The sequence below is a fragment of the Dysidea avara genome, chromosome 11 (assembly GCF_963678975.1).
Source record: "Dysidea avara chromosome 11, odDysAvar1.4, whole genome shotgun sequence".
NCBI lineage: Eukaryota > Metazoa > Porifera > Demospongiae > Dictyoceratida > Dysideidae > Dysidea > Dysidea avara.
The window spans coordinates 1,685,995-1,706,543 of record NC_089282.1 but is presented as its reverse complement, the minus strand read 5'-3'; the positions used below and the strand labels follow the sequence as shown (position 1 = coordinate 1,706,543).

Genomic DNA, 20,549 nt, shown 5'->3' with positions numbered 1-20,549 from the left:
ATCATCTGAGTAAACCTTGTGCTGCTATCCTGGCCCCCAAACAGGTGCGTATTTGTGTGTGTGTGTGTGTGTGTGTGTAGTGTGTGTGTGTGTGTGTAGTGTGTGTGTGTGTGTGTAGTGTGTGTGTGTGTGTGTAGTGTGTGTGTGTGTAGTATGTGTGTGTGTGTAGTAAGTGTGCGTGCGTGCGTGCGTGCATGCGTGTGTGTGTCACATGACCTATCCTAGCCACGTCCACTTATAGATGCTGTTTCCTATATGCTTGTAGGTTACAGCTAACAAAGATGTCAGGGTGGACTATGTACTAATGAAGAGCTGCAAGGATGGAATAGAGGTGATGTATAATGTGTGTATGTACTGTATGATGTGTGTATGTACTGTATGATGTGTGTATGTACTGTATGATGTGTGTATGTACTGTATGATGTGTGTATGTATTGTATGATGGGTGTATGTACTGTATGATGTGTGTATGTACTGTTTGTATATTTGTGTGGGACTTACCCACAACTATCCCATGTTTGCCTCTCTGGTCAAGCCACACTTTTTTTACCTGTTAAGTTGTATGCTCGGCCTCTACCAAAAGAAGGAATTCCAGTCAGTTCACATCTACATATCTTATAGAAATATTGTGTGAAGATGTTGATCCATCTGAAGTACTGAACTGTTTGATACAACACAAGTTTAAGTTTGAACTGACAAGCGAGTAAGGCACACTGCAGGATGTATGGCTTGATGTGGTTATATTGTGGTTATGTGTTCTGTGGCCGTAGGACTGCTATTGTTACTAGAGAAACAATGATCATTCAAGGTCTGTGGTGTACTGTACAATAATACACTATATTAGCATACATGCACATACGACATGAACACATACACTTGCACACACGTGTGCACGTACACACACACATACACAGACAGACAAAGGATGTACTCAAAGTATGATTGGCATTGAAATAAAATATGACACTCACCTAGCTTTCACCACCATACAATTACAGGTGCTTATTCTACTCCTGTCTCTTGTAGCCACCACTATTCTAAACCTGGACAATTCCCATCACAAACACACAACACACAATGTCATGCACTGTGTACATGTATCATTGTCCATTGACTTATGTAACATATACTAATAACACAATCGCTTTCACCACCATACAATTACAGGTGCTTATTCTACTCCTGTCTCTTGTAGCCACCACTATTCTAAACCTGGACAATTCCCATCACAAACACACAACACACAATGTCATGCACTGTGTACATGTATCATTGTCCATTGACTTATGTAACATATACTAATAACACAATCCCTTAACTCGGTGAATCACTGTCTTGTAGATCAGAGACTAAACACAACACTATGTGGAAAAGATTTTGAAACTGTTTGTCCAGAATAGGGCTGAAACAGATATCCGTATTATCCGGATATCCGGGTAATAATTTACTATCAGGATAGTACTTTGAAGCCAAGCGGATAGTAATAACTTAAAGCCATGTATCTGTCCAACTTTCTCATCACTAGATGAATCAATTTTCATCATGGAGAGTTAGCTAAGCTAGATTATGTGAAGTTAACAGCAGCCTGGTAAGTTAATCAGCTTGCTCGCGACCACGCCCATCGCTAAATTACGAAGCGAGGCTGTGAATGTTGCTGAAGAAGTTGTAACAGAATAGTTATTGCCTTATAAAGAGTTCTTTACTGACTAGTTGTACCTGGAAAAGGTCTTGTAGCAACTGCTACATCTTGTATTCATGTTTTCTCCAGCTGCCAATCTTGTTACAGACGGTGCAAAGTAACAGTGTAACATTACCACAAACCTTTTGCTATCATGTTAATGTTTGTTTGCTTCCAGTACTAGTAAAACAAGGATGCTTACAATAAACTATAAAATGTTTCTATAGCAAGTGATGATGTCACTATCCGTAGGATATCCAGATAGGTTTTGTTCAGGATATCCGGATAGTAGAAGTTGCTATCCGTTTCAGCCCTAGTCCAGAAGAACCCGGATATACAATGATTCGCTGCCTGTATAGGAATGCTAATCATGAGAATGATGATAACGTTATTAACAAGGTATTTGTGTGTGTGTGTGTGTGTGTGTGTGTGTGTGTGTGTGTGTGTGTGTGTGTGTGTGTGTGTGTGTGTGTGTGTGTGTGTGTGTGTGTGTGTGTGTGTGTGTGTGTTTTAGAAGGAAGGGTGGGAGTAGCCCTCAGTGATTGGTTCACTCAGTGCTTAAGCAATTTAATATGATTGATGTTTTGGCGTGATTTTTCACCTGTTTGCAACAGCTACACCTGGCTGGTAAAACCTGCATTTTTCTCTGAATAATACAACCTCTCTCCACCAATTCCTGGTGATTGTTCTAATAGGGTACATTTATGGAATTCTGTCAGTGTGTGTTCTATTAGAATAGTTTGTGCATACAAATATCTTTGCAAAATAATTTGTATTGGTAACAGTAAAGCTCCTACCAGCCCTCACATGTAATAGTCATTGGCTAAGGGATACCAGTACTGTTGCTCTATTACAGGAGAATAACCCAAAGGTGTCTTAACCATGTGCTAAAATCTTACTCAATTAATGAAAGAGAAACAGACAGACTACGGGTTTAATCTTGACTTGATTGATAGATGTGAAGAAGAAAAGATAAAAAATATTTTTATAAGGTGCCTAGTGAGGTTGCTCCTGTTTGCTAGGTATTTAAGAACTGCATAGCAACCAATAGACCTGGCCGTGGCTCAGTTATTGAATGTCTTAAGAAGATAGATCGCCACGGTGGAGCAGCTAATCCTTGTTATAAGGTATGCATCAATCACCAGCTGTACTGTACAATACAAAATTTTTGGCGAGATATAATTTCAAGATATGTAGAATTTGGTGGATGATATATTTGGTGAATGCTTGTATCAAGCTACATTCTCTCCATTTAGTTGGCTAAAATTGGATAAGAAAATTTTGGTGAATCAAAGGTCGATCTGCCAAATTTTATATTGTGCGGTACAGCAGTACGTACGTATGTCTTTTATTGGTCGAACTACTGTCCAATTAAACCCTTAATATATGGCAGTGTGACAGTCTTATGCTTCAGCCTTGTGTTTCAAGTTAGACCCTCTGACTTCTAATACTTCTGATGATATTAGAATATATATAGAATAGAGAATATAGAATATATAGAATATGGTAACAGCTGCTGTTGACATACTTTTGACAAGACACTGGTTTCATTAGTTGTAGTAAGCCTTGTTCTCAAAGCTATTGTAAACACATCCTACCCTTGTATTAAGGTAGTGCCCCCTGGCCTTCAATTAATTAGCACACAACATTTGTCTTTGTTATACAATGGAATTTTGCAGTTACAGTATTACCAATTACTATAATACTACCACACTGTCTGCATGTGGTTGGTAAGTGCATTATGACCACATCATACTGGTTAATGTCTTTGTCATGACTAGCTATGTGCAGAGCTTATGATAAGAATTCTCTGTTGTCCTGCCACAATGTCCTGGCAAACCAAAATTGGCCGGACAATTGCCAAAATTGACTGGACATGTGGATGATGAATGCACTGTAGCATAGCAAATAAACATTATAGTGGTAAGATGTCACATGCCTTACTGCAACTGTTACGTGGTTACAGTACACCAGAGGGTTGGCAATGGTACATTTGTGGTCACTCCCTTGGGTTGTAAGAATGTATACCATCTCCTGGCAACCAAGTGACTGTTATTGTTGATAGCATGCCAGCCCAGCCCTTTGTGCTTTGATGGGACACTGTATCCAGACAAATTTCATTATGGTCAGACATCTATGCAATTTGACCGGATTTTGTCTGTTGTCCGGACGTTATCATAAGCTCTGTATGTGTGTAGCAGCACCAACAGAAGCCAGTCAAGAACTTGTTGACTTCATGCACACATATTTAATTAGCTAGCTAACACATGTTGTAATTTCCTGCCTGTGCTGCTAATGTATTTCATGTTGTATATCGGTTGTGCTCATACCTACTACAGTGGTTGTAGCTAGACAGTGGACTTGCTAAGGCAAGTCATCCTCGCCAAAGTATCCCAGCTTACTATCATCAAGTGGATCCCAATATAGCCTAAGACCAGAGTTCAATATTAGCTAAGTAGGAAGACTGCAGTCATGCAAGCCTGTCTAAGGCATGGCCTCAATTATCAGCACTGCTCTATCATGCTGGCCAGTGAAATTATGAGATTTCATTAAAGAGGAACTTGACTGAGTTAAATTGAGTCAGTGCATTTGTACTAGAACATGTACTATAGTATACTCTCTCCATACTTCTTAAAAATTATTATGAACCAAACTCAGACACTGTCTGAGCATTATATACAGCATGCATGTGTTGTATAGTACATACTGTGGCTGATCCTGGCGGTGATTCTTTTTGTAGTGTTCAGTCTTGAGGAAAAATATTAGCAATAGCTACTGCATTATGGCCTGAATTATATGGAAGCCAGCTGAGCATGCACATGCATATCAACAGCTGTAGTCTTTCTTCATTACTGCATTAGCTTCCATACAGGCCATGTGTACACAATACATCATACAGCACGTACAGAAATAGACATCATAATGTAGACCTTAAATGTAGTGTAATGCTACTACACATCCTGCAAATCTGGTGATTCATAGTATCCGGTCTGGATTAAAAGTCTGCAACTGTTGACTGCAGCACAGATTTCAGTCACTGCTCACCTAGAACACAACAATATAATATAAAATGTTGTCCTGAGTTTGTTGGGCCCTTTGTGCCTTATAGTGTTTATGAGCTCCTGCGGTGAGGTCTAACAAGCTATTTCCATCAATGGATTTTAAAAAGTGCATAAACTAGACATATTCGTAGTAAAAAAATAAACAAGGAAATGCAACCAAACAAGAAGGGATCGCTGGGGTGGATATGTAAACCACAAATCCCTATTTTGACTAATGGATAGATTGAGCATTTCATACAGACAACACTGCATGAGTCAAAATAGGGATTTGTGGTTCACATAACCACCCCAGTGATCCCTATTCCCGCTTTAATTTTTTTTTTAGTATGTCTATGATAAATAAGTTCAATAGAAATTATTTACTGCTAGTTGTCTGGCATTTCACTAGCCTCCTTTGTTATGGCTGCTGGAGAAAATTTTTGCTGTATATGGAATAAATTTCTCACAGGTCCCCTAGTGGGATAATAAAATAAAGAAAATGTTCTTCTGCTTGTGATGCCTCATAGACCAACCAGCACAAGGATGTTAACAAATAAAATATGGTACTGAAACAAATATCTTGTTGAAAGAAACAACTTGGTTTTCTACAGTGGCCCGTTCTGGGCTATTTCTCAAAAATTTCCAGGAAATTTCTTGATTATTTCTCATTTCTCGATAATTTCTCGCTTCTCGATAATTTCTCGCTTCTCGATAATTTCTCAATAATTTCTTAACCTTTTCTTAATTATTTCTCACTTCTCGAAAGTTTCTCGATTTTCTTGTGACGCATCGTGACGTAAATTGTGAAATACGCGTGCTAACAGCTCCATGTTGAGGCTCTATGGTTGTACAGTAGCGGTGATGCAGGCAATGGTGAAAAACATTGCTTTCAAGTAGAGACAGCCTGGAAAACAGTTTTAATCAGACGATACACGATTATAGGCAGGATGAGATAAATTATTATTATTATTATTATTACTAGGACCGTGTCACATACAACCAAGTACATACACCAACGTTGCAACCTACCCATTGGGCAAGTATAAACAGTGCCATAGGAAACACTCAGAGCAGTGTGCGTGTACCTGTGGAAATGATACATATGCATACGTACACAGGCAAGGGAGTTTAACTGGCATCAGAAAACCACAATACTAAAACACAACCTACACAAAAAAAACAAGTTAAGTTAGCTATATTGAAAGTAACTTTATATTGTAGGTGTGACGTGTCTCTGAAGATGACTCAGCAGTGAAGTGAGGCTATGCAGAATAAGGGATATGGTGAAGGCACAATTAGCAATTGATCCCAATCAAGCCAATATGGCACAACAGACTCTGTTGTAACTAGAGGCCACTGGTGATGTACCTGTATATCAGCGGTGTGGCATTGGCACAGTGATCACAGTCTATAATATTATGCATACCAGATAATTTGATGCCAACAAATTGCAAGTGAAAGCCAATTACAGGTGATTATTCCTTGTAAATTGGTAGAAAGCCTTTGTTGTAAAGGATAGTAATTACATGTGCTGACCATTTATGAAGGATGAAATAGTTTTTACAGTGTACCAGGAGTACGCAGTACGGTTGAGCCTGCCTATGCTGGTCACTTTTGGAACAGACTATTTTGGTCTTAATTGATGAGTAGGTGGCTGATGGTGGACTACATGTGACCTGGTCTGGGAAAACTGGTCTTAGCACCCATGTCAGCAGATTCGATTTTTCACCAAGAACACAAAGATACATGAATAAACTATCTAATTAGTGGTATGCTTTTGCTGGCTGCTTTTCCCACGCCCAGTGGAAATCTGTACATTCAGTGTGTGGCTTAATGGAGCTCTGGTCAGGGTCTGTGTATGGCTGTACAACTTTGTGGTGTTGAATAAAGACCTCAGCTGTGAATTTCCTTTCATTTTAGCCAGTTTTGAGACCTGAAATGGCCCATAACTTGGCCTAATCCATCCCTACATCTTCCTTTTAAATTTTTTAACAGCCTGTTACACTCCTTCCGGGCCCCTATCTTCCTCCCCTTTTGGAGCTTGCCTGACCATGGTATAAAACTATCTAAAATGACAGGAAACTTATACTTGTGCAATGGATGCTCTGGAAGGTAAGGAATTGGTATAAAACATGTTGGCGAGCTACCTATATACAACACACTAAATACTTGAGACCAGCATTTCTCAATACTTTTAAACAGGCAATAAGACCAGTTTTCCCAGACTGGGTATATATGTGACCAGGCCTGTGAAAATAGGGCATGTGGGCACAAACTACACCCCATCACTCTACAGGTCATATCTCACTACTGGAACAGAATATTTGCATTCTATAACTTGCATCATAACGCCAATTAAATGCTTTCGAAGGGCTGAAAAGTGCATTGCCATAGCATAATGATACAAAAAATTATGTACGATAAAAGTTTTAAAAAGTAGGCAAAAATCATGTGCCCATATGCCCTATTATCACAGGCCCAGTCACATATACCATTTAAATTTCCTATTTTGAGTTTACACTATCAAGAGTAAATAATACTCTTGGCACTATTGGCTGCTATAGAAGGTAGTCTTTTATACAGGTGGTCACAAGGGCAGGTTCACCTGTATATATAAGTACCACTCAGTATATAACGTGGATGTTAATGTTGTTGTAGGTGTGATGAGTAGAAGGAGAGCTTCATCTTTGTAGTAATAAAAAGCAGTTTTTTAAAACACATCTTTTGTGTATTCTGAAGAGGACCTGTCTCAATTCTACCAGTATCCATACCAACTGACCTGCTTCCTTTTGTGTGCTGCTACCTTTATCTGCGTATACTTAGTCTCCTGTTCCTTCACTGGAAGACCTTCTAGGAATGTTATCAGACTGTACGTTTTTGCATCTTATGTTGTAAATGCTAATATTTTATTTTTCAGGGATGGAATCATACAGTACAAAGAAAAATTTGTGTCTAAAGCACAATGTCCATACATAGTGGGCAATGATTGAATAGTAAGGTAGGATGAACAATTGTAACTCATTGTTTTAGTACTTTTTTTGGATCTAATTGTTGAACAGAACAAATCTGGTGACTGGAGGCTACAATGGAGTGTGCCAGTGGATGAAAGAAGTCATAAAGATATGTTTCTCATCCCTATTCATCTTAAAACACATTGATTCCCTCAGTTGCTGCAGACTTGTATTGTTGATACCTTTTGAGTCATCATTGCAACATGTAATGTACTGTGGCCAGCCTTTACCATGTGTTTCATGATAATCTACTGTAACAGTTTAACAGTTGGGTGTATGTACAGAAGGGACTTTTTTCTCAGATATTCCTTTTATCAGAAAACACGTAACTTTACAATTTAAAAAAAATTGATAATGCACTGAACAAAACAAAACTTAAGGTATTCATCTCAGTATGTATATCCACTAGTAGTCTATAGCTCTTCATGTGCTGTGTACTTTTCTGTGTTTATCCACACTCCAGCAAGTAGCCTCTCACAGAAAGGAATAATCCACTATTTTCTTGAGCACAATCTCTTGAGCCTCTTTGTTATCTATTTCAAGGCTATCAGCCAGTAGAATTACACATTATCATCATTTGTTGCACATGTCTTCTTTTGAGGGTGGCGAAGGCTTTTCAAGTGCCATTACAGCTGATATTTCTTGACCGCACAAAAAAGCTGAAATGTTGAAAGTGGCTATGTACCAGACATGGGGCCAAGTACATTTAAAAGTACTTAAGTAAAGTACAAGTACATTTTGCTGTAGTAAAATATGCACCGTATTCAGTGTATTGTAGTATGTAAGAGTGGTTTGATACTTTCAGGTTTTTGTCAACCATTTTCTCTCTTAAACTCTTAAAATGCACTGACTTGAACAGCAGCATTGTTTTTGTTTACCAGAATGCTATGACATCAATGATACATAGTAAAGTTGGGGAAGGCAGTTGAAGAATTGCAAGAAGTTGTAAACTGCACCTTCATACAATTTTGTTATTCTCATTGTACACCCACTGTGTACAAACGATGTACAACGTTTGTAGTACTTACAAGTACTTAACAGTACTTCAAGTACTTGAGTATAAGTACCAGTACATTGGGAAAGTCAAGAAAGTATTTGAGTAAAGTACAAGTACTTTCAAATTTGTACTTCACTTAAGAATAAGTACTCATTGGCCCCATGTAGTATGTACCAGTGCCTTGAAAAATCCCATCCATTAAGTGCTGGTACAAAACTAGTTGAACAGGTTTGCCAACATCTGCAAGAAAATCTGTCCTATTTATAAAGCCTTCAGGTGTTCTTAGCAGGTATACCAAACTGTTTCCATTGTTTCTCTTTATTTTATAAGTAGATGAAATCACATTTAGTTGCCATGTCAGTTGCTTAACAATAGCTTTCACAATGCCTTTTTTGTGGTTTGAATTGTGACTGGTATCTCAATTTTAATTCAGGGATTTCACCATTCCTTCTGTGCAGCTGATTGTTGAGCTGTTCCTGCACACAAACACAAGTTAAAAATAGTACACAACAAAACTATCTACAATAAACTAGGCCACTAAAGTATCTAGCTAAGAGTCTTAGATGCCAATCAAATCACCCGAAGCCTTAGATTTCACAATATACCTGGAACATATTAGATCGCTATGCTATATAGCACAGAGTGAATGTGTTGATAAGGATTGATAACCCTGATTGCCTATCCCAGGTATGGAAAACATATCTACTTTGCAAGCTAAGCACAGGATTTACATTATGCATACATGTCCAATTTCCTCTGACCAGGGTCCCCATTGATTGTCCTTTGCTCATCCACCCTAGGGGGTCTTCTCACCTAGCCTACATAGTTTGTAAATTATATTAGTTACTCAGTGTCTATTGGCTAAGCAGGGGGTACTGGATGCTACATAGCACACAGACACCATGCACGTAACACACTGCATGGGCAGATTTATGGATGCATCGAACTATTAGAGGTCATTGTATCCAGTTGCAACTCACAATTGCTGCTTGGACATCTTCAAGAGGACTCTGTATATCGACTCTCCATCTTCTTAATCCCATATTATATTCTTCAGTCAATTTCTAGGCAGTGTCAACTTCACTCTAGCTATATCTCAATGTTAATATAATTATAATCGTGTATCGTCTGATTGGGGCTGTTTTCCAGGCGGTCTCTGCGATGTTTTCACCATTGCCTGTATCGCCGCTGCTGTACAGCCATGGGGCCTCAGCATGGAGCTGTTAGCATGCGTATTTCACAATTTACGTTGCAATGCGTCACAAGAAAATTGAGAAACTTTCAAGAAGTGAGAAATAATTAAGAAAAAGTTAAGAAATTGTTGAGAAATTGTTGAGAAATTATCAAGAACTATCGAGAAATTATTGAGAAATGAGAAATAATCAAGAAATTTCCCAGAATTTTTTGAGAATTAGCCCAGAACGGGCCACCGTAATTTGTGACATGCTGCATCATCTACAGTTTTGCAATTGGTCTTGCAATCCTGGAATGTCAACAATCTACAAACAATACACAACACTATACTCACCTGCTATCTCTACTTAAACATTGTTTTCAAAATGTATTTAAAACCTATATCACCAAGCATGGAGTTTGATTGTGGGTTTTAATTTCATTCAATCAAGGCTTACATGTTCTACAGTACGATATGTACTGGCTCCACTGATCATTAGTGCACAGTATTGTTGTCCCTTTACTGTTGTTTACATTCTGATGTCTGATTACACAATTGAATATATTTTATTTAGCTATGAGCTAATGGAAATTAGTTTTGTTGATACAAACATATATACTAGCTTTGTGCATTGATCTGAACTGTCTGTGTGTAATGGCTTAGCACAAAATGAGTTTATTGTCACGGTTATATTCTATAACACATAAATTCAATGAGATTGATACTTTGCAATCAACCCCTCAATGATAAGCTTTTAAATACTAGAATCATCTATAATGGCAGAGAATAGCTTTTCATGTTTAAATATTGGTGTTATACACACCAATGTATAGTCACACTGCTTGTCTTATGTACTTTACACACCATATTCTGAAAGTGTGATTGCACCCCAAGGGTGTGCTGCTGGTTAGGTGTGCTATGACCACCTGAGTTGTAACAGTGTGAGCAGAAAATTAACTAAACATTATTTTGTGATCAAATTTGGGAAATCAACCATATTGTAGCCAATGAAATTTTAATGTTTAGGGTGATGCTGTTTAGTGTATAGGGCCCAGTGATAATAATATTTCAAGGAATTGCTTAATCATTAAATATTTTACATATCAAATGCACTCATATGGGTGATTTTCCAAAATTTGGTAACATTTATAAGTGTACCTAGAAGCATGCTCGACATGATATAATCACTCTTGTGCTTAAGCGATTTTTATGGCCATTGTTGCATTTTGTGTTGTATTATTTCTGAGCAGCTATACAGTAAGGAATTATAGTAAGTAAAATGTTTTCTAATTCATGCTGTGTTTTAGTTATGTTCAATATGCAATATATACAAGAGCATTATAATAAACTTGTATGCATATACATAAGCTAGAAACTACGTATTAGACATGAAATTTAATGTTAAAGTATGCACAACTTTTTAGTTGTTGTTGAAGATGTAACACCAATAGATACCTTAGAGATAGCTGTAGTGGTAGACTTGTATGGGACTGCTGTAGTTGTAGGCATAGCTGTAGAGGTAGAGTTCACTGGGATGGTCGTAGTTTTAGCTGTACTGGTGGTAGAATTTACTGGGACGGCAGTAGTGGTAGAATTGATCACGCTACCAGTAGTGACATGGCCATAAGCATCACACTGTAATTTTTATGGTTGCAATAGCAATAATGTGAGTGATCATAATTATGAATACCTTTGATTTCTCTTGCACATCCGTTTCAACATTATCTGTCTAAATAACCAAAATAAAATTGGTTGAGTGAAGTTGAATTCTAGAGCATGTATACTGTGTGCATATTAGCTACTATACATAAAGTTGGCAATGGTTATGAAGGGGTAGACTGGCTTGTATAACAATTACGCATACCTTGAGAAGTTTACGTTTTCTCTTCCTAGGATTTTGTTGCCTTGCCACATTGTCATCATCTGAAAATTGAAGTTTTCTTTTACATTTACTGATGCCTGTTGGTAAATCCAATATTAATGCAACATGGTCCTTTCCTAGGTAAGGTGATACTTAATGCATGCATCATAATACCACACATTTACCTTGCGATGCGTCACAGCTAACACTTTTGTCGAAAGCAGGAATTTTGGATGGGCTTACTACATGATGTACAAACAATGGGGGTATAAACATATTCTCAATATTCCATTATCTCAGCATACATACACACATATGCCAGTTCAATCACAAAAGTATTCAGACAAGATAAATTGAAGCTTACACTTGAAGAATATTAAAATTTACAGGAAATTTTCAGGAGCTGTTCAGGAAAGTCTATAGGAAATTCTGCGCTGTACTGAAACTTTCTTGTTCAGGAAAATTTAAAATTCTTCGAGTGTTATATTCACAAAATTATACAGAACTTCAGTCAAGTACTCTAATCATTTTATACTAAAAAGTACAGCTGGCATCAAAATAGAGCAGTTAGTTGTACATGCTCCAATATTTAAGGGCTTGAATAATTGAAGTCCTACTATGTATACCCCCAGATTAAGTTATCACTACATAATTATATATATGCACACTGCAAAATCTTGTACCTTTAGAACACACCGCTGGCAATTGTACAATAGGTGATAGGAGCTTTCTATCTTTAAAGAACACTGGGAGAAATCCACCTGGTTTAATAGGTGAGCTAGCATCTGCTGGTTCATTGTCATTTCTGCCCACTTCATACAAAGAGTGATCCAGTGAGAGCCCATGTTAGTCAATAAATCCAATATTTCCTTGAGATATAGTATTGTGAATGATAGAATACGAGCCATCATGATTTCCTCGAGCTCCTTGCATTAAACTTCTAGAGCAGACAGAATTGTCCTTTCTCCCCACTTCATAGAAAGAGCGATCTAGGGAGAGGCTGTGTTGGTCAATAAATCCAATATTTCCTTGAGATATAGTATTGTGAATGATAGAATACAAGCCATCACGGTTTCCTCGAGCTCCTTCACTGACTTTCCAGAGCAGACAGAATTACTGTTTACAAATTGATTGTCTGATTGAGATTGGTTACTGTCACGATTCTTTAAAGAGCTGTCACTATCTTGTTTGGAATCCGGTCCCTATATACATACATGCACATTAAACAAAAAGTACGCACAACCCTATATTATAGCAACTTACATAATGTATAGGAGATAAGTACTGCTTAAGGTGGGCACCGTTTATCCTAGTGATCTCATGTGAACTATCTGCTGCCTTCAAAGAGTACAGTCCTCGACCCAAGCATTTGGTAATGGTGTAGGGACCTCTCCACTTGTAATCTAACTTTCCTCCCTTCCTTTTCTTTTGATTAAAATCTTTTACCAACATGTTAGCTCCAACTGAGTAACAACCTATACAAGCAAGTGAAGCAAAATGGATCATCTAGAATGCAACAATTGTAGCCGACCTGGTTTAAAATGTCTTTTATCATATTGCAATTTCTGCTTCAGCTGTGCTTTTGCTATGTTATCCTTAGCTGCTTCAAGCACCATTTCATGCACTTCTCTTGCTTCATCGAAAGGGTAATCTCCAGCTTTATTGTAGTCATCTAAAAGTACTTCTGTATCCTTCTTTTCTACATCAATATCAATTGGAAGCAACGGCTTCCTTCCAAACATCAACTCGAATGGTGTATAATTAGTTGAGTCATGCCGTGCAGTATTGTATGCGAAAACGCATGTGTCAAGGTACGCTTCCCAGGAATTTTTTTTTCCTCTACAAGCTTTACAAGCATGCTTTGCAGAGTTTGATTAAATCTTTCATCTAGACCATTCGCCTATTATTATATAGACAAATAAACATAGCTAACTACATGAATGGAGTTACCTGTGGATGATAAGCTGTCGTTAAAAGGTGTTTAATGTTCAACTTCCTCATCAGCTCAGAATTTAATTTGTTATTAAATTCTGACCCTTGATCACTTGTTACAAGCCTGGGAATACACATTCTCATAAACAGCTACATGTATAAAACCAGACAAAATAATACATGCAAACTGTACATAAAACAAATACATATTGAGCATATTACCTATTATATTGCACGTATGTATACCTTAAACAAGCAGCTGCAAACTTCAACAGCACTTTTATTAGGTGTTGCAAATGCTTCAACCCACTTTGTACAATAGTCACTGGTAGTCAAGATATATCTATTTCCTATAAAATAATGTGCCATGTAACTACACAGCTATTATAAATAAGCAGCCGGCTGTACCTGCAGGGGATTTATAAGATAGGTTCTATAAAGTCAATTCCTATATGGTGCCATGGTGACTTCACTGGTACTGGATACATCTCTGGGGTTACAATATCTAGCTTCCTGTTCATTCTTTGGCAAATATCACATCGTTTCACCTATAATAATACAAGTTTGACCGGCTTTGTAAGATACTGAAGACTGATTCCATGATTTCTAGTTATACAAGTTCAAGATATAGCTAGCTAGCTAGCTATCTGCATACATATACACTGCATGTAGTCCACTATACATACACTTTTACTGTATCATGTGCATAATAGAGATTGCCTATATATGTTTAAAATCCTGATAGAATACACAGCTTAACAGCTACAACCTTATAATAATCAACCATAATGCAACCACTAAAGAAGCTTTATAAGTAAATTTGAATGAGTTGTTGTATATTATCATCATTAAGCACATCATATGGCACAAATGCTATGTGTGAGATATTTCAAGTAGGTACTATAGGCTTTGAATGGATAATTATAGTTATTGTGAAGCGGTTTAACATGCTAATTTGTTAGACTCTTGTTTCAGCAATCAAAATATTGTACCCTATAGTATTAGAAGTAGCTAAACGGGGACTCACCACCTCTTCTATATCCTTTGTCATGCCATACCACGTGAACCTTTCTGTTACCCTTGACATAGTTTTCTTATAGCCCAAATGGCCAGATGTGACATCACTGTGACAAGCTTTGATGATTCTTTGCTGCTCTTCTGTATTTCTAATGTACCTCACTTGAACATCACTCTATATAGTATACATAAACATGTGAAAAAATAGTATAGCTATTTCATTAATAAATTCACTGTATAGCTATATACTGCACATGCATGCACAATATCTATTATGATCTATAATATCTCGCTACACTGTGAGCTAACTGTTTAATTACAGGAACGGATCCAGAGGGGGGGCTATAGGGGCTGAAGCCCTCCTTCACTTATAAATTGTACTTGATCAGGACCACAATGAATTTTTTTGTCTTAGCATAATAGTGTCACTAATAATAAAAATACACCTTAGAACTATCTTTCCAAGGCATTATCATCGGATTTGTGTTAAATATTATGCAACAAGGGCCTGAATCAGCCATTGGCAGTGCACGAGATCGAGATACTCTAATAGAGCAGTCACATAACTACTCTAATAGAACATGCATTCAGCAGAAACATAAAAGTTGGTTCTGTTATGGAATTTATCCAAATCTATAAGATGTACCTACACATAATGAAGTGCATTGGTCTATTTCAAAAGCCTTCAATAACTAGTATAGTATAATTGCCGTATAAATAGAAATATACCTTAAGTGGACACATGTACCACGGAAAATGCTCTCAGATTCTATCTCAAATCTCAAAATTTTCCAGTAGGGCTGGGCATGCTACAAGACCCTTCTGATAGTCTGTGCTATAGCTAATGATTATAAATCTTTTAAATTACAAATACCTATAATCAGCTATAATAATACAACCCCTACCTTTGAAGTACCAGACAAGTCTATTTCAGTTCTACAAAGCTATAGGGCAGATAAAGGGAAAAAATATTGCCCTGCATATATAGGATGGAAGATTTATGCACCTCTTACATTGTCTAAAATTTATGATATATAAGTAAGCATTATATGCTGAAATCAGTGTTACCAAATTGCAGTGTTTTGGCATCTATTTTTCAAAATTTTCCTGTGGGAGGCATGCCTCCAGATGATGCACCCTCTTACAATATCCAAATTTTAACAAAAGGCATAGGATAATGATATAATTAAAAGGACACTGAAATAGTTACAAACATGCATGCAGAAAAGATTTTATGCAATGTTACCAAATTGCAGTATTGTGGCATCTATTTTTCAAATTTTCCTGGGGGGGGGGGGGGGGGGGCATGCCCCCAGCCCCCCCTAGCTCCAGCATGCGAGTGTCATCAGACAAATGCTTCAAGTTAGCCCCCTCCTTTATAAATCCTATAGGTCCGCCCCTGAATTAACTATAACCTTTCCTTTCCTTTTCTTATTTAAGTACATCTCTCCATCAATGATAGTAAATTTTGCAGAGGCTTTCTTCCTGATGATTCTTTTACAATTCTCAGAAGTTCCGTCCGCATAACATTTCTCTGTGACGTAGAGGTAAACTTTATCCAAGAGCAGTCTTCTTCGCCAGTATCCGCCATTATATCATCACCTTAGAGCCAGCTCGCGAGATAGAATATTAGCTAGCTATATAGAGTCCGCTCTCTTCGCTGAGTATACGTTGCAACTAAAAGGAAATGCCGGCCACTTCGCTAGAATTTCGCTGAACACATGCGCACATACTGCACCGTAGTGTACTTTTTTTATCTCGAGAAATAGCTAACTATCATTCCTCAAAAGGCATCAAAGTGAGCATCAAAGCAAGCATCAAAGCTATGGACATCGAGTCAAGTGCCGACTGTTATACCTACATTTGGCCAGCGAATTTGCATTTAACCCAGCCCGGATCAGTTTTGGTCAGGGCGGACCAATTTTGGATGCCAAAACTTGTCCGGCTGGACCAAATTACGTCAACCAAAATTGGTCCGGCCCGACCGATTTTGGCGTTACAAACCAAGCACTGGCATACATACATTGGCGTATAATGACAAATATTGTCTTTATGCCTAAAGACAAGGTTTTACACCAATCATTTCTTTAATCCTAAAGACAAGATTTTACGCCAAGCAGCTTGTCATTAAGTACTTAATGACAAGCTTTTACGCCACTGTCATTGGCATAAAATGCATTGTGAAAGTAACTTTACAGGGAAGTGCACTATAAAGGGAAGATTTTACGCCAAGCAATTAAAAACAACCAATTCATGTGACTATCCTTACTAATCACGTGATGCCTACCTAATAATTACATAACTGTACCTGTAAGTGTCCGTATTCTACCGTTTCATCATGTTTTCACAGCTCACCACTAATGTGCTGCCAATGGGGCGGGCGCCACCATACATCAATAAATACTGACTCGTATTAGTAGCCTTTCTTTAACTGCTTCCTCCAGATAACACTTTCGTTCTATTGTAATAAAAAGAGTTTATTAGCTGAGGCGATCTTTAAATAGAACAAATAATTGTGCGCATGCGTCATTTTTGGCGCAATGCTTCACTTTGTTACCTCGTGTGCGAAGCTGGAGTCGAAAAAAAGCGATATACAAGGTGTTTTTTAGTGATTACACAGTTGTCTAAGCTAATTTGTATTATAAACTTTGTAGACCTGGATAAAGAATGCATTAGCTGTAGCACAGAAAGTGAATTGGTGTACTGCAGTAACTGCTGTGAGACCAGATGCAACCAGTGTAATGTTCTTTGGCATAAACATCCAAAGTGACTTTCACATAGTTTCAATTTCCAGGTAAGTATGAATTAGCTCCTTGCTGATGCAGTGTGTCATTTGATATTGAACTCCAATAGAAGGCTAGTCATTGCAACGATGAAACATTAGACGCCTTTGCAGATTCTGGTGTTTTAATGGTAAGCTATTATTATTACTGTTGTCATTATATCAATATGTAATGAATACATTAATATTATTAAAAGAGCATTAGTCACACAGATAATGTTTAAGTAGCACTTGTTCTTCGCTAGGCCTACCGCTGTAGCAATACCACATTTTAGGACCAACTTGATATGTGATATTTATAGCTGATACTATTGAGCTGTAACTGAAATTTTAACAGCTTATAAACAATTACATAGCCACCTTTAGTTTGCAGAATATTGGTGACCTAGACTTCATGATATTGGTACCAATACAGGTGTAGTATTGGTATAGCCCTATTCTTTGACAAAATATATTGCTAGTAAAAGGCTATCACTGTTTACCTACTTGTTACAGGATTGATTTGAATTATTAGACAATGGCATGCAGAGAATGCTTTGATAATTGCAAAGTATGCAGGACTTCTATTTAGTTTCTTACTGGATGAACACCTAGCCACAAACATGACAAACATATTGCATTCTTTCAGCTATAAACACAGGCCATTGTCTAAATTACTAAGACATGCATTGTTAGGATTCTTCAGTGGATAAACACCCCTCAGGAATGATGTAATAATCACCTCAGCTCTGCCTTGGTGATTATTACATCATTCCTTCAGGGTTGTTTATCCATTGAAGAATCCTAAAACATATACCAGGTACCAGTACAAATTCATTTCATTGTCAGTTAGTTATAATCTCATGTAGAAAACTATAGGTTGTTTGTAGATTGTGGTATGTTAAGTATCTACATGGATATGTCCCATTGTTGTAATGATATACTTCTAATATGGACTGTAGTTTTGTACTGTTACCATCCCTATAGTATGGACCATAGAGCAGCATTCAAAGCAACAATAATATGATGCTTAGTGATGCACTGATAAGAGATTTTGTCAATTAGCTGATTAAAATTCACATATAGTGGCCAATACTGATGACCGATCCGATGTTTATGCTTACCAAAATTCTATTTATATTAGGTAAAATTGTGATTTTAAAACACATTGTTAGGAAAACAGTATTATCCGGATCTGTAAAATTAATTGGCTAAGTAAATGGCTACAATTATAATGCAGAAATGTGGCCAATATACCAATGTCTGAGTATTCACCAATTAATCGGTGCATCGCTGAAGATGCTTTATTCTTTTGTCTGATGTAAAACTCTGCACATGTACCAGCATGTGATAGGACAGATACGAGACTACATAGCTTGAACCTGTGTGGTAAATTGTCATAGGGATATGTACATTACATGGCTTAGCTATATAGCTACATAGAGTTCTACTGTTCAGTTTACTTTAGTACAGTGAAATCTTGTTAATAGGGCCAGCTTTGGGATCCACAACAAGTGGCCCTATTAGTGAGCCTTATTGATGAAAACCTCATTTATCTGGCCATAAACAAAGTGGCCTTATTATCTAGGTTTTCAACAAATCAACAACTGGCTATAGTTGCTGTAACAGCTATATACATATACTACAGGTTTCATCATAATGCTTAGATAGGATTATTCATTACTTGGGGCATAATGGCTGCTAAAAGCATGAAGTACATTTCTAAACTATTGCCATAGCTTTTGGCAGATACTCAGGAGCAACAACTTTGCAGTGATACATTGACTATCTGTTCAGCTGGCCCCTTTATTAAGGGAAAATTGTGTTAGTTTTACCAGTTTGATCCTGCAGTATGTGGCCACTGGCCTTATTAATGAGGGGGCCCTATTAACAAAAATTAAATCAATGGAATAGTATGGAAGATACATCTGGACTTTCTGGACCTGGCCACTATAACAAGGCAGGCATGGGGCCAAGTACATTTAAAAGTACTTAAGTAAAGTACAAGTACTTTTGAATTTTCCAAGTACAAGTACAAGTACTCCAGCAGCAATCAAGAGAGTACTTAAGTAAAGTACAAGTACATGCTGGAAGTACTTAAGTAAAGTACAAGTGCATTTGCTGTAACAAAATATATACTGTAACAAAATATATACTGTATTCAGTGTATTGTAGTATGTAAGTGTGCCTAGGGGCATGGTACTTTCAGGTTTTTGTCAGCCATTCTCTCTCTTAAACAAATAGCAGCATTGCTTTTGTTTGCCGGAATGCTATGACATCATTAATCATGGCTACACAATACATAGTAAGGTTGAGGAAGGCACTAAAATAATTGCAAGAAGTTGCTTCACACAATTTTGTTGTTCTCATTGTACACCCATTGTGTACAAACTATGTATAATGTGTGCAGTACTTACAAGTACTTAAAAGTACTTTAAGTACTCAAGTACATACAAGTACTTGAGTATAAGTACAAGTACATTGGAGAAATTAAGAAAGTATTTAAGTTAAGTACAAGTACTTTCAAATCTGTACTTAAATATACTTAAGTATTTTCAAATCTGTACTTAAGTATACTTAAGTATAAGTACTCATGTACTTGGACCCATGTCTGTAACAAAGTGACCTTATTAACGAGGTGGCCACTAAGTGAGGTTTCACTGTACCTATAGCCACTACATGCTTAGTACATATATTTACAGGGTAGTAAATGTGATTACATGACATTATCAGGCATACAGTGTATGTGCATGAATAGTGCTGATGTATGAAGTTTAATGCATGGTTTCCACTGCATTATGAATTTTTAGCTACTTCTGAGAAAATCTGGCCAATGCTACTTAGGTACCACAATATAGGACATGTAAACTGTAACGAATCTAAAGACACGGGTTTCCACAGAAGGGACATACACAATAGGACAAGTCTAAAAACACACAGCGTCTAGTGCTACATATTCAGGTGTCTGTGAGATAATGTACAAATGATGTTAACTTAACACTTCCAGTTTGTAAAGTTTGTGGTATATGTGTTAAATAGTAACAAAAATGCACGCATGGTCCTTTCCATTAAGGTTT

The 20,549-nt window shown here is 37.3% G+C and overlaps 1 protein-coding gene across 1 annotated transcript in view; it reads left to right on the top strand.

Annotated features, from left to right (window-relative positions):
* The first annotated feature begins 246 nt into the window (after window positions 1-246).
* Window positions 247-20,549, top strand: part of LOC136239477 (perivitellin-2 67 kDa subunit-like) — a 186,582-nt gene continuing 166,279 nt past the window's right edge. The window contains exon 1 of the mRNA XM_066030221.1: window positions 247-331. The gene's annotated coding sequence lies outside the window, so the exon portion shown is untranslated. The remainder of the gene's footprint in view (window positions 332-20,549) is intronic.